The sequence below is a fragment of the Neomonachus schauinslandi genome, chromosome 8 (genome assembly GCF_002201575.2).
Source record: "Neomonachus schauinslandi chromosome 8, ASM220157v2, whole genome shotgun sequence".
NCBI lineage: Eukaryota > Metazoa > Chordata > Mammalia > Carnivora > Phocidae > Neomonachus > Neomonachus schauinslandi.
In genome coordinates this window covers 19,558,343-19,574,465 of record NC_058410.1, presented here as the reverse complement: position 1 = coordinate 19,574,465, position 16,123 = coordinate 19,558,343, and positions in this window count along the sequence as shown.

Sequence of the window (16,123 nt, the reverse complement as noted above, 5' to 3'; positions counted from 1 at the left end):
TCTGTTCAAGATTTTCTCTCTCTTTCTATCTCTGCCCCTCCTTCCCTACTCTCTGTCTCTCTTTCTCTAAAATAAATTAAAAAATAATTTAAAAAATGAGTATGCTTTCCAAAAAGGCTAATTTATTTAGCAAGCTCTAGAAATTTAAAGTAATTAAGACTTGCTAAGTGAAAGAGTAACCATACTATAAATAAGTGAATAAGTTTCAGGCTTGTTATTTCTGTTATTTTCTAGGAGTTTGCTTGTTACCCTCAATTACCCAAATTTGACACCTATTGGGCAAAGGACTTTCAGATTTTCAAAGTCCCCTTATGACAATGACTAGGAATGAATGTTTTTTGTCTGGTAGTGCCAAAATTTTCCAAATCCTTATGATCATTCATGAGCAACTTCCTGCAGGAGAAGGAAGTATCATGGAGCACTTTACAAATGTTAGGCATTTGAGTATGCACCCAGCAGAGCCAGAATCAGAGCTGGACCTATAAAAAATCCATAAGGTATTTTGCTGAAATAATATTCTTTAAATGCCATTTAGTTTTTGCATAAGCAGCTAACAACTTGAATTTACTTGAATCTTAGACAGTTTTCAGGAATTATGGGGGATAGAAGCACAAATTAAATGATACTATGAAGAAGTGAACATACAAATCCAGATTGTGAGACATTGTATAGTAAATTAACTTAGTTCTTTAACAAGTTAAGATCATAAAAAGTAAAAAGGCAGAAGACACTGCTCTAGATTAAGATGTCTTAATGAAAATTATAACTTAATATTACTTAAGTCATTACAATAGAAATATATAAACCTTTTAAGAGAGTGGGTTTTTTTGTTTTGTGTTTTTTTTAGATAATTGAAGACATTTGAAGATGGACTGGATATTGCATGATATCAAACTTATTGACTTCTGGTTTTTGGCTCTGCATAGGAGCTTGGAAGTCTCTTCCAAGGAGCATGGAAGTTGCCACTCCACCCTAAAAACAAGTGAAACAAGTAAAAAGTTAACAGACTGAAAGATCAACAACTTTTCTAGGATCCATAAGAGAGATGAGGACACAGGTCAAGTCACTACCCCCAAAATTGAAGAGCCAAATTGGATAGGCAAATATAGAGAATACAAATTTACCAAAGCAGAGACTCAGTGAAAATTGCCCTGGGAACCAATGCTGGGGCAGGGAAACTTGAACTGTAATTGACCAATTGCTGGATGCTCAGTGTGGAAAATTGAGTTAAAAACTCCAAAGGGGGGCACCTGGGTGGCTCAGTTGGTTGGGCGACTGCTTTCGGCTCAGGTCATGATCCTGGAGTCCCTGGATCGAGTCCCGCATCGGGCTCCCTGCTCGGCAGGGAGCCTGCTTCTCCCTCTGACCCTCCCCCCTCTCATGTGCTCTCTCTCTCTCATTCTCTCTGTCTCAAATAAATAAATAAAATCTTTAAAAAAAAAAAAAACCTCCAAAGGGACCCAGTCATAAGGGAACCTTCACAATTTTTTAAGACTTACCTCCAGGAGCTCAATCAGGTCTCTCAGTAAATAGAAATAATTCCTTCATGTTTCTGTCAAGACAGGGCAGGGCAGGGGGATGGGGGTGGGCGTGAGGAATCATTTTGAAATATGCTAGAATATTCTGTCCTTAAGAAGGCCTGCTTGGGGTATCTGGGTGGCTCAGTCAGTTGAGAGTCCATCTGGTTCTTGATTTCAGCTTGGGTCATGGTCTCAGGGTGGTGAGATCAAACTCAGTGTCAGGCTCCACACTCAGTGGGGCATCTGCTGGAGATTCTCTCTCTCCCCCTCCCTCTCCCTCTGACACTACCCTTGCCCTGCTTGCTCTCTCTCTAAAAGAAATACATAAATCTTAAAAAAAAAAGAAAGAAAGAAAGAAAGAAAGAAAGAAAGAAAGAAAGAAAGAAAGAAAAAGAAAGAAAAGAAGGCTTGCTCTCAGGAGAAACTAATTAACCAGAGCCTAACCTTCTGGGATATTTTCAGAGCTTAACTGACCCAGGGGAAAGGAAATACCCAATTCCAGCCCACTCTAACCATTTTCCTCTACCAAAGGGGTGTGTGTGTGTGTGTGTGTGTGTGTGTGTGTGTGTGTGTGTATGACAGAAACAAAGGGAGGAATTAGGATTTTAGGATTATTTGATTACAAGGTATTCATGCTACCTGTGAAGCATATACTGTTATTTGAAAGTGGATTTGGATTAGTTGTGAAAGCATATTGCAAACTCCAGGGCAATCACTAAAAAAAGTAAAATAAAAAAAAAAAAGGATAATATAGAATTGATTAAGAAAGGAGAGAAAATGGAATCATATCAAATGCTCAGTGTAAAGACAAGAGGCATGAAAAGAATGGATGACAAAATAAGAACAAAGAACAAGAGCAACAAATAAAAAATAGTAACGAATATGATAGATATTAATCTAACTATATTAATAATTACTTTGAATGTCAATTTTCTAAATGTACCAATTAAAAGACAGAGATTGTCAGAGTGGATCAAGAAACATGACCCAACTATATGTTGTCTATAAGAAATCCACTTTAAATATAAATACACATAGATTAAAAGTAAATGAATGAAGAAAAATATACCATACTAACAGTAACCAAAGGAAAGCAAGAACAGCTATATTAATTTCAAACAGAGCAGATCTCAAAGCAAGGAGAGTTATCAAGGATAAAAATAGGTATTATATAATATTGAAAGAGTCAATTCTCTAAGAAAACATAACAACCTTTAATGTGCATACACCCAACAACAGATCACCAAACCACATGAAGCAAAAACTGTTGGAACTTCAAGGAGAAATAGATGAATCCACTATCATAGTTGGAGACTTCAACATCCCTTCTATCAGAAATGGATAGATCCAATAGGCAGAAAATTATTCAGAACTTAGTCGAACTCAATAACACCATCAATCAACTGGGTGTAAGCAGAATATACATTCTTCTCAAGCTTCCATGGAACATTCACCAAGATAGACCACATTCTGAACTATAAAACATACCTTAAACATTTTTAAAACTATAACTTATACAATGCCTCCTCTCAGACTACAGTGGAGTTAAACTAGAAATCAGCAACAGAAAGACAACTAGAGAAACATAAAACATATGGAAGCTAAACAACACACTTCTAAATAACACATAGATTAAAAAAGAAATCTCAAAAAAATTAAAAATATTTTAAACTAAATGAAAATGAAAACACAAATTATCAAAACTTGTGGGATAAAGTAAAAACACTACTTAGAAATTAATGCATATATTAGAAAAGAAGAAAGATCTAAAACCCCACCTTAGGAAGCTAGAAAACCAAGAGCAAATAAAACACAAAGTAAGCAAAAGAAAAAAAAAAAGAGCAGAAATCAATGACATTGAAAACAAGAAATCAATAGAGAGAATCAGCAAAACCAAAAGCTCGTTCTTTGAAAAGATCAGTAAAATTGATAAGCCTCTAGCCAGGCTAACTAAGAAAAAAAAGAAAGAGGACACAAATTACTGATATAAATTAAAGAAGAGACATTATTACACATCTTGTGGAAATTAGAAAGAATAATAAAAGGATACTAAAACAACACTATGCTCACAAACCTGATAAATTAGGTGAACCATTTTCTTATAAGACACAATCTACCAAAATTCACACAAGAAGGAATAGATAAGGGTTAGGGGAATGGGCAAAATGGGTGAAGGGGAGATGGAGATATAAGCTTCCAGTTATAGAATGAAGAAGTCATGGAAATAAAAGGCACAGCATAAGGAATACAGTCAATGATATTGTAATAGCAATGTGAAAGGACAGATGGTAGTTACACTTGTGAACATACCATCGTGTATAAACTTGTCAAATCACTAAGCTGCACATACAATGTCAACTATACTTAAAAGAAAAAAAAGAAGTAGATAAAATATTTTCAGTAAAATAGGAAAAGGAGTACTTTCTCACTTAATAAAAAATATCTACAAAACCCTACAACTGATACTATACTTAATGATGGGAAACTTGAAGCTTTCCCACTGAGATCTGGTACAGGCAAAAATGTCACCTCTCACGCTCCTTTTCAACATGTACTAAAAGTCCTTGCTAATACAATAAAGCAAGAAACAGAAATAAAAGATATACAGATTGGGAAGAATGATTTAAAACTTTGTCTGCAGATAACATGATCGTCTATGTAGAAAATCCAAAAGACTTGACCAACCCCTCCCCCAGCTGGAATTAATAAGTGATTTTAGCAAGGTTGCAGGATACAAGTTTAATGTACAAAAGTCAATTGCTTTCCTATAAACCAGCAGTGAATAAGTGAATTTTGAAATTGAAAATACAATGTCCTTACATTAGCATCTCAAAAAGTGAAATACTAGGTATAAATCTAACACTATATGTACAAGATCTATATGAGGAAAACTACAAAACTCTGATTAATGAAATTAAAGAACTAAATAGAGATATTCCATGTTCATGGATAGTAAGACTCAACATTGTCAAGATGTGTCCATTCTTCCTGATTTGATCTATAAATTCAATGCAATCCCAAACAAAATCTTAGCAAATTACTTTGTCAATATTGACAAACTGATTCTAAAGTTTATATGAAGAGGCAAAAGACCCAGAATAACCAACATGATATTAAAGTAGAAGAACAAAGTTGGAGAACTGATGCTACCCAACTTCAAGACTTCTGGATCAAGACAGTTTACAGTATTGGCAGAAGAATAGACAAATATATTGGTGGAACAGAATAGAGAGCCCAGAAACAAGCATAAATATAATCAGTGGATATTTGTCAAAGGAGCAAAAGCAATATAATACAGCAAAAATTGTTTTTCAACAAATGGTGTTGGAACAATTGGACATCTATTACAAAAAATTAATTTAGACACAGACTTTACAACCTTCACAAAAATTTGGGGCACCTGGGTGGCTCAGTCATTAAACGTCTGCCTTCCGCTCAGGTCATGATCCCAGGGTCCTGGGATCGAGCTCCGCATCGGGCTCCCTGCTCCACAGGAGGCCTGCTTCTCCCTCTCCCACTCCCCCTGCTTGTGTTCCCTCTCTCACTGTGTCTCTCTCTGTCAAATAAATAAAATCTTAAAAAAAAAAACTTCACAAAAATTAGCTTAAAATGGATCATAGACCTAAATGTAAACCACCAAGCTATAAAACTCCCAGAAGATAACAGGAGAAAATCCAGATGATTTTGGGTATAGCAATAACTTTATAGATACAACACCAAAGGCATGATCCATGAAAGAAATAATTAATAAGCTGCACTTCATTAAAATTAAAAACTTCCGCACTGTGTAAGACAATGTCAAGAGAATTAGAAGGCAAGCCACAGACTGGGAGAAAGTATTTGGGAAAAGGCATGTCTGAAAAAGAACTGCTATCCAAAGTATAAAAAGAACTTTTAAAATTCAACAATAAGAAAACAAACAACCCAATTAAAAAATATGTCAAAGAACTTAACAGACACTGGATGAAAAAGGATGTACAGATGACAAATAAGCATATGAAAAGGTGCTCCACATTATATGTCATCAAGTAAATGCAAATTAAAACAACAATGAAATACCACTATACACCTACTAGAATGGCCAAAATCTGGAACACTGACAACATCAAATGGAGGTGTAATGTGGAGCAACAGAAACTTCATTCATTCTTGGTGGGAATAAAAAATGGGGTAGCCACTTTGGAAGACAGTTTGGCAGTTTCTTACTAAGCATACTCTTACCATACTACCTAGCCATTGTGCTCCTTGGTATTTACCCAAAGGAGTTGCAAAATATGTCACTGATGTTTATAGCAACTTTCAAAACTTGGAAGCAACCAAGATGCCCTTCAGTAGGTGAGTGGATAAATAAACCATGGTACATCCAGACAATGGAGTATTATTCAGCAATAAAAAAGAATGAACTTTCAAACCATAAAAAGGTATGGAGGAATCTTAAATGCATATTATAAGTGAAAGAAGCTAATCTGACAAGGTTATGCACGATATCATTTTCAAATCTATGATATTCTAAAAAAGGCAAAACTGTGCAGACAGTAAAAAGATCAGTGGTTCCTGGGCTGGGCTCAGGGCGTGGTGGGAGTGGGTGGTGTGGGATGAATAGGTAGAGCACAGAGAATATTTCGGGTGGTGCAAATACCCTCTATGATATTATAATGATGGTTACATGTCATTGCACATTTGTTACAACCTACATTAACGTCATTATGACCTAAAGCCCATAGTTTACCTTAGTGCTCACTCTTGATGCTGTATGTTCTATGACATGTATAATATATAGTGTATAATGACAAATGTGCAATATAAATTGTAACAAATGTCTCGCTCTGGTGTGTGATGTTGATAATGGGAGAGGCTACACATGGATTGGAATATATGAGAAATCTATGTAACTTCATCTCAATTTTGCTGTGAACCTAAAACTGCCTTAAAAAATAGTCTTCAGGGGTATCTGTGTGGCACAGTTGGTTGGGCATTCGACTCTTGGTTTCAGCTCAGGTTGTGATCTCGGGGTCATGAGATCAAGCCCTGTGTTAGGCTCCATTCTGGGGGTTGAGTCTTGTTGGGATTCTCTCTCCCTCTCCCTCTGCCCTTCCTGCTCATGCGCTCTCTCTCTCTCTCTCAAATAAATAAATAAATAAATCTTTAAAAAAATAAAGTTTTAAGAAAAAGTTATTGTTAATTGTGTTAGGAAACATAATAGCATTATGGATATTCAAGTGAAAAATATCTCTATATTTTTAGCAATGTACAATAAAGTACTTACGGATGAAATGATGTAATATTTAGAACATACATTAAAAATAATTCAAAAAGGGGCGCCTGGGTGGCTCAGTCGTTAAGCGTCTGCCTTCGGCTCAGGTCATGATCCCAGGGTCCTGGGATCGAGCCCCGCATCGGGCTTCCTGCTCCGCGGGAAGCCTGCTTCTCCCTCTCCTATTCCCCCTGCTTGTATTCCCTCTCTCGCTGTGTCTCTCTCTGTCAAATAAATAAATAAAATCTTAAAAAATAATAATAATAATAATTCAAAAATAGAAAAAATAAACAAAAGAAGAAACAAATGTGGAAAATCTGGATAACTATTGAATATGAATGATGAATTATAGGGAATTATTATACTATTGTCTCTACTTCCATGTTACATTTTATTTAACATTACATTTTAACAACAACAATAAAATCATACACACTAAAATCTGAGCCTAGAGTTACAGTTCTTCCTGAAGGTGGGAAGTTTTTTCCAGACCTTGCTATCCTTTAAGAATTATCCTACATATCAATAATTAGATTACTGTATATTCTATTTATGAGACCATACCATCTACCCTGTTTGGTATTTTGCTTTTTCACTTATTTTGGAGTTTGCGTAACATTACATAGAGAGCTGTATCATGCTTCTTAATATCTGCATGTAATTCCATCTCACAAACCATTTTAATGAATGTTGTTTTATCTCTTCATATGCATGATAGAGAAAATGACTTCAAGGTTAAAAAAAATCTATAGAAACATTTTTTTTTTCCCACTCGCCAATGATGCATGCCTGACCCTTAGCAGGAAAGAGGCCTTTCAGCCGTAAGCCCATCACTAATGGGAAAGTTGGCATGGGTTCATCATTTCCTAGTCTTTCTTTACCCATACACAACACCAAATGCCACATATACATAGGTATGCCTGAGTATCTGACAAAATATTTGTTTTCTTCTCAAAATGAATGAAATAACATCACCCAGTGACAAGAAGGGAAATATTTTAAGAACAGAAAATGTATCTCCCCACCCCAAAGGAAAACATATTTCTCCCAAGGTGAAAACTTGGATGTAACTTTATATTAAAGATCAATTTAAAAGAAAGAATTTGTATTATCCAGAAAGTTGTTCAAAATATCTTTCAGGGGATGCTTGTGTGGCCCTGTTGGTTAAACGTCTGCTTTTGGCTCAGGTCATGATCCTAGGGTCCCAGGATCAGGCAGCGTAGGCTCCCTACTCAGTGAGGAGCCTACTTCTCCCTCTCCCTCTACCACTCCCCTTGCTTGTGCTCTCTCACTCTCAAATAAATAAATGAATTCTTTAAAAAAAAAAATCTTTCGGAATGAAATGTAGATTTTTTCAGAGGTTTGAAGCCAAAATAAGAAAGATAAGACTATTATTCTAGTTAATTCTCTCTTTCCTTCTATGTTCTTCTAAGGTAAAAATAATCATTGTTAAAATATTTTAAATATTAGGGCACCTGGGTGGCTCAGTCGGTTAAGTGACTGCCTTCGGCTCAGGTCATGATCCTGGAGTCCCGGGATCGAGTCCCGCATCGGGCTCCCTGCTCGGCAGGGGGTCTGCTTCTCCCTCTGACCCTCTTCCCTCTCTTGCTATCTGTCTCTCATTCTCTCTCTCTCAAATAAATAAATAAAATCTTTAAAAAAATATTTTAAATATTAAAGGATTAAAATTAAAAGTTGTAATTGTTAAGGTTTTATTTTCAAGAAAGAAGGACAAACATTAAACTCTAGAGGCAATTTGTACTTTATAGTTTGAATTATATTCACATTCAATCAGGAAAATGATTAAATGACACCTAGGGATTCAACCAGAAATAATAAATTATGGAAAAGTTTGTTTCTTACTATCTCCTAGTACACCGTTATACGGAATGATGGAATTTTTTTTTTCCTAGTAAGGGCCGTAGACGTTGCTCCTTGTGATCCCATATCCACCCACATAAAAATCAGAAAAAAATTCTATATATCTTACATTTTTCTACTATTTACTCAACAATTTAACAAGAGTTATGTGAAGTATAAAAGTATACACATTTAATATTTGTCTATCTCTCTGTAAACATTTTGTTTTTCCAATAATGCCCACCACCACTAAGGAATAAAATGTGGTTCTTGAGCTCTATGATCACGTTATAGTCACAACTCTATCCATAATAGAGTTTCCCATTAACATTGCCTTCTTTGATAACTGTAAGCACTTACAGACTTGCTCCTGGAAGCCTTTGCCACTCTAGGGCACACATCCTCAGGATGTTAGTTTTGTCTTCATTTATTCCCTCAAATCTGATTTCATTATTCAAAACCTAAAATAGAATAATAAAATGGTTTGGATAGAAGGGACCTTGAGACACCCAAATGTAACTCCATCAACATTGTGCTACTAATAACTATCATTTGTTGAGCAACAATTAAGTACCAGGCACTGTGCTAAGAACTTCTCGTATATCACATCATTTAATCATCCAAGCAACTCTATGCAATAGATACTATAATTATCTCCAACTGATGGTAAGATCAGAGTGGTTCATAGATGTTAACTATTTTGTTCAAGCTCACTGTAGGAACTAATTAATTTTGCTCAGGATTCATTTGTCTTTCTTCTTATACTCCAGTTTTCCTTTAAGGAACCTGTCATATCTTCCTGCCCTCAATCAATAGTTAAGTTGAAGATGACCCTGTCCTAGTTCTAGGAAAGGAAATCTGCTCAAGACCATGAAAACCAGAAGCCTGGTCCAAGGGTAGGTTTATGTCCTAAATTGGAGTAATCTGAATAAATCCTAGGGTAAATGATGGTACTTTGGGAAAAGAGGTACCCTCATTCCAGGGACGTTGCTGAATTGATAAGGTGTAAACCTGGAGCCCACAATGCAGAAAAAAGTCAAAAGGGATGAGACAGCCTCCTAATGACATAAGTCAGGCCTGAAATCTGAGCTGCTCCTGGATAGGGGTTATATAAATTCCCTTTTGTAAAGTCTCCTTGAGTTGATTTTCTTTCTTTTGCACTGGAATGAGTGGTGAATGATCCAATCATTAAGCTGCTACAGGACAGAGCCAGGAATTAAACCCAGGTGTCCTGTTCTAATCCATTTATATCTCAGTATTGGGATTTGATTTAATCCATTATTACCCGTAAAGAACTGGAACAATTTAGAACAAGATTTAGCCATAGAAGGTGACTCAGAATCAGATCCTAAGTCAAAGGTTTTTATGCAAGTAATTTAGTGAGGACATGCTACCAGGGGAACTAGAAAGGAAGGGGGAAGCCAGAGCCAAGAAGGAAAAGAAACTAAGCCAAGAGTGAAATTTCTGGCAGCCCCAGCCTGACGTCTGAGGGAGCTTTGAAATGTAAATTACATTGCAGAGTTTGTCGGGCCTTGGATAGGGAACTGGGCTTCTTGATTGGATTCTAGTTAGCCACTGGCAAACGGGCCACCCTGGGTAAAGGGAACATCATTCCCAGGTATTTGCCCTCCTTGCACATACTGGAGACAGCTTCAGTAACCCAAGAGCAGTCCTCTGAAGGACTACTACAGAAAGTAGGTCCGAATTAGAGGAACCTTTCCTGGATATCTGGCATGACCAGCTTTTCTGGAGTAGAATCCTGGATAAGCCAAAACTATAGAAAGGCTCAGTAAGTGATGTGAAATTGGAGTTCAACTTATTTCCTTGACTCCTTACGATGTTTCCCAATTCGTGGACAGAATTTCTCCAAGTCTGCAATTTCCTTTCATTTCTTTTGGTGCCAGAGAACATTTCCCCAGCCGTAAAATGTTGACCCCACCAAATATCCTTAACTTCACTTAGCATGAATTTTCTCACATTTACAGTGGGGAAAAGAATAGAGCACATATTGATAATTTTTTTTAAAAATTAAATGACAAAATGCATTATCATAATACCTAATACTGAGCTATTTGTAAGTTATAGCCAATATGAGTTGAATTGTGTCCCTGCAAAATTCATATGTTGGAGCTCTAACCCTCAGTACCTCTGAATGTGACTGTATTTAGAGACAGGGCCTTTAAAGAGGTGATTAAGTTAAAATGAGGCTATTGTACTTTCCAATCTGCTGGTGTACTTACAAGATGAAATTTGGACACAAAAAGAGATACTGGGGATGCCCACACACAGAGGGAAGACCATGTGCAGACACAGCAAGAAGGCAGCTATCTGCAAACCAGGGACAGAGGCCCAAGGAGAAACCAAACCTGATGACACTAGCCTCCAGTATTGATCTTGGACTTCCAGCCTCCAGTAATGTAAGAAAATAAATTCCTGTTGTTCAAGCCACCCAGTCCGTGGTATTTTGTTATGGTATCCTAGCAAACTCATCTCACCTGTATCAAAACTGCCCCTTCCTTAGTTTTTCATTCCAGTATCTCATCATTCCTGGGTAGGTATGAGTAGATGGCTATATGTTAGGAAAGGAAGGTGTCGTCTTGAGTGTCTTGGCTCTACCAGGTTGATTATTTGAGAAACAAACCCTAGAAGAAAATGGAATAATTTTCCCAGAAGGAAATATTGAATAGACTCATATTCCATATTCTCTGATACTGTAATCCCAGCAGGCAGGAAATTATTCTCCATGATATAGCTCAGAGACCACAGTAATGTCAGCATGAGGACCAGATGGAATAAAGCCAGACTTTAAATGCATTTATTTTCAGAGCATTAGTAAAGGATGGGTTGGAGTGAAGGTTACTTCTTTCTTTGGTCTCTCAGGTCTAATTTTGACTCACCAGCTCTATAAATGTTACTTAGGAACACTAGGTGCTTAATAGAAGCTAAACAACCTCTCCATGTCATGTCTATGATTCTGAGAAATGAATCTAGGAAATCAAAGTCATAAATCTTTGTATAACTGCCTTTAAAGGAAATGATTTCTTAAATGATTTTTATTGGAATAGTAGGTCCAACACATAAATCCAGAGATGCAATGAAGCTTCTCAAGATGGAAACAGAAAAAAATGAGTTAATATATTAGAACAGAGAAAACAGAACTATGTGGTCCTCTTTTTGAAATCCTGGGTAATGATCCTGAAGCAAAAAGAATGGCTTGCTGTGTTCACAGAGCATCTTTATGTGCATCATCCCACCTGAAACCCAGAATAATGCAAGAGATTAAACAGGGAAGTTAACGTAAGGCCAAAGAATTCACCAGGTATTTTGCCTGAGATCAAAACAGTAAGTGAATAAAAATAAATCCAATTTTACAGCATTTCCTATATGTAGGCATCTGATACAACATTTATATTGATAAAAGTGAATTGCATTCTGGTTGATTAATGTCCTGTCAATCAAGAAAACTTGATTTATTGTACCTTTCTGTTAAAAATATTGCTATTCAATAAAAATTTAAATTGTATTCTTCATAATTTATGGACAGTAATTAAATATAAGAAGCCAAATGGCAGGGATAGAAACAGGTTTTCTAACTATTGGTCACTCTATAATATTCCAAGATGAAGAGCTGGAGCCAGCACTTGAGATCCATAAGCGATCTAGTTTTGTAGTCTCCTAGGGGACTTGGAAAGATAAATTCTCACAGCCATTCTTCTTTCTTGTCATTTGTCCAGCCAGAAAAATCCAGCTCTGTACATATAGATGAGGGTCTGTATGAGTTGGGGCCTGGTGAGGAGACAAAAACTGTAATGTGTGTCTGCATGGCCAGGCTGCAGTCCCCAGTTACTCAATCCAACACTAATCTAGGTGTTGCCATGAAGGTATTTTGCAGCTGTGATCGAAATCCATAATCAGTTGACTTTAAGTAAGGGAGGTTAAATCCGGGTGATCCTGATTCAGTTTACTGGAAGGTCTTAGGAGCGGAGCTGAGGTTTGCCTAATGAAGAAGAAATCCTGTCTGTGTATATATGTGTATGTGTGTATATATATATACACATACATGTATATATATGTGTATGTGTATATATATATAATTCCTTGTTGGGCGCCTGGGTGGCTCAGATGGTTAAGCGTCTGCCTTCGGCTCAGGTCATGATCTCAGGGTCCTGGGATCGAGTCCTGCATCGGGTTCCCTGCTCAGTGCAGAGCCTGCTTCTCCCTCTCCCTCTGCCACTCCCTCTACTGTGCTCTTCTGTTTATCTCTCTGTCAAATAAATAAATAAAATCTTTACAAAAAAATAATAATAATTCCTTGTTTATTAAGAATAACTCCTTATTTAAATTCCTTATTATATATAGTTTTTTATATATATAAATGTTTTTATATATACATTGTTTTATTTTATATAAATAAAATTATTTATTTTATATATATTATTTGTATATATTTTATATATATAAAATTATTTATCTAATCTCCTGCTAGTTCTACTTTGGTTGAAACTTGACTCACATATCAGTTATTTGAACAGTGAGAATTTAATACAAATAATTGTTAACTAGGTAAAAAAGTTGTTGACTGGGTAACTGGAAGGGTAAAAAGAATGCTGAGATATCACAGAGTTAGCAACGGAGGAGGCAGCTACCATCTCTAGTGCTCAGAGAACAAAGGAAAGCGTTACTCTGGACTTACTAAAATTGAGAAATTGAGAGGACTGAGCCTCTGGCCTGGGAGGCAGTGCTAGCTGGGTGCTGGTGTCTCTGAGTCGGCATTGTAAGGCTCGTCTGGAGAAGACGGGAAGACTGTAAATTGGCTTCAGCTGCAGCTGTAGAAAGGCGCTGCCAGAGGGCAGAGAGCTAGACAGGGGGATGCTGATAGGCACCGCCCCAGACAGGTAGGAAGCAAACAGGAAGGGGCGTGTCCACTCTTTCTCCCAGAGCCTTCCAATCTCCTTTCAGTGCTCCCTATATTTTGGCAAAGCAAAAATGCGTTTGGCATCTGATGCAAACATTCAGAAAGATAAAGGCTGATTCGATCAGCCTTTCGATCAAGGCTGATTAGTTTCATATCAATCAAGAAGACTTGACTTAATGCACTGTTCTGTCCAAGCAGGTAGGTTTGGCACTGAGACAAAATAGCTTATTAACTGGAATGCGGTATATGTATTCCTCAGAATATATATATGTGAAAAAGTTATGTTCTCCCAAAGAAGAACCAAAAAAAGCATACAAGTGGATACATCTGCAGCATATCACTTCTTACGTCTTCTACTTTCTTAAATATAGTGAAATCAAAATTATCTACAGCTACATTTTATTCTTCCAAAGAGCAGCAATTTAAATCCTCTTCTGCTTAAAAACTCACTTCATATTCAAGACCTTATAAATTAATTTTTGCCTCTATTGGCCCATTGAAAAGTCAGCAAGAGTCCCACTAATTGCCGAAACACTTTAAAAAATACTCAACTAATTACATTCTTTGACTTGGGTCAGAAGTGGAAATGGAGTAGGAGTATATACCAGCTCCCCAGGGGCTGTGCAACGTTTCAGCTATGAGCAGAAAGTGCTACAGGGATAGGAAGTAACATGATCAAGTGGTAAAAATTAGAAAGTGAGAAATGGCCAGACTTGGAGACCAACTTGGCATAAAGAATGAGGAAAGAGGGAAATCTGGATCACCCTGAGGTGGTTGTGTTTTGTTTTCAGCAAACCTAGGTGGAGGCCAGTAACAACACAGCAGCAGCTCACTCAGTGTGGCTCACAGATGTTCATCGCTCGGACCCTCCCGCGTGCCTTCCACTTGTGGCTTAGACATCAACGTGGAGTGTCTTTAAAGTGCCGCATTTGTTCATTCATGGAAAGATAAGGAAAGAAAGGCATCCCAGGCAGAAGGCAGATGCCTTTCTTTCCTTATCTTTCCATGAATGACTTACTTAAACTTCTAGTCTCAGTTCAAACTTCTCAGTAACACCTTCTCTGACCCAGGGACACAGCACTGCACAGCCCCAGGAGTGTAACACACTTTTGTTTTATGTAGGTATTGTCCCTTGGAGTTATGCAACATGGCAGCCTCCCTCTGACATCCCCCAGGCACCAGGCATGCTCCTTCCTCTTTCTTTCTCCCTTCCCTTTTTTTCCCTTTCCTTCCTTCCTTCCTTTGTCCCTTCCTTCCTTCCTCCTCCCTTCCTTCCTTCTTTCCTCCCTCCCTCATTCCCTCCTCCATCGCTAAATATCTATCATCTATCAATCATCTATCTATCTATCTATCTATCATCTATCTATCATCTATCTATATCTATTTGTCTATCTATCTATCATCTGTCTATCATCTGTCTATCAATCATCTATATCATTATTAGTCACTAGGGCTGCTATAACAAAATATAACAAAGCACAGACTGGGTGGCTGAAACAATGGAAATTTATTTTCTCACAGTTCTGGAGGCTGGTAGACCAAGACCAAGGTGCTCTCAGGGCTGATTTCTGGTGAGGCCTCTATTTCTGGCATGTAGACAGCCACCTTCTCCCTTTCTCTGTACATGACCTCTCCCTGGGTACACTCTGAGAAAGAGACATCTCTGGTGTCTCTTCCTCTTCTCAAGAAAGATATAAGCCCTATCGGATTAGAGCCCCATCTTTATAACCTCATTTAACCTTAATTACTTCCCTACAGGCCTTATCTCTAAATGCAGTCACATCAGAGGTTAGGACCTGAATATGTAAGTTCTGAGGAACACGACTCTGTAACACTAACTATACTGGAGCCTTTGCCATTTCATGTGTGTCCACCCCTTGAGCTCGATTATAGAGCATGATGTTTGTCCTTAACTGAAGGGCTGGCACAGCTTCTACAGAAAGCACATTTGGGAGAATTAGCTGATTTGGATGGAAGATCATAAATTTAACCTTAGGTATATAGATTTTAAGATGATGATAGGACAGTGTCTAAACGGGGCATTTGAAGGAGGAACTGAAGCCCAGTGTAACAAGTGAGGTTGAAGATGTGCTTGAGGAAGTTCAGAAACAGAAGTCAACACAACCGCTGGCCCACCGATGCAATCAAAACAACAGATTCTACCACATTCTTTTATTGTAGCTCATGCTATTGTTCCAGCATTCAGGTCTCGAGCTCTCCACTAAACTTAAATTCTTTCATCTAATGAGGGCAGTGTGCAGGGGAATGATGTTGGCTCAGTGGGATTCATTTTCCATTAGCAGTGTTTTTCTTCATAAAAATTCAAGCTTAATTCCACACTGCTTTGCACAAGGGTGCCATGTCAGTGAGTCAACATGCCTTTCCCATGGGATTCTCAGCTCCCCCAACATGTCAAACCGTCTCGTGAAAATGCCTCATTAATTTTATGAGATAGGATGGTTTATTAAATTGCTTTTTAAACCTATTAGGAAAAAGTAGACTTTATTGTGGGGGGAAAAAAAACCCTCCAGATTTGATCCATGCTTTCTTTCCAATTAGTGGTTAATTAAAATT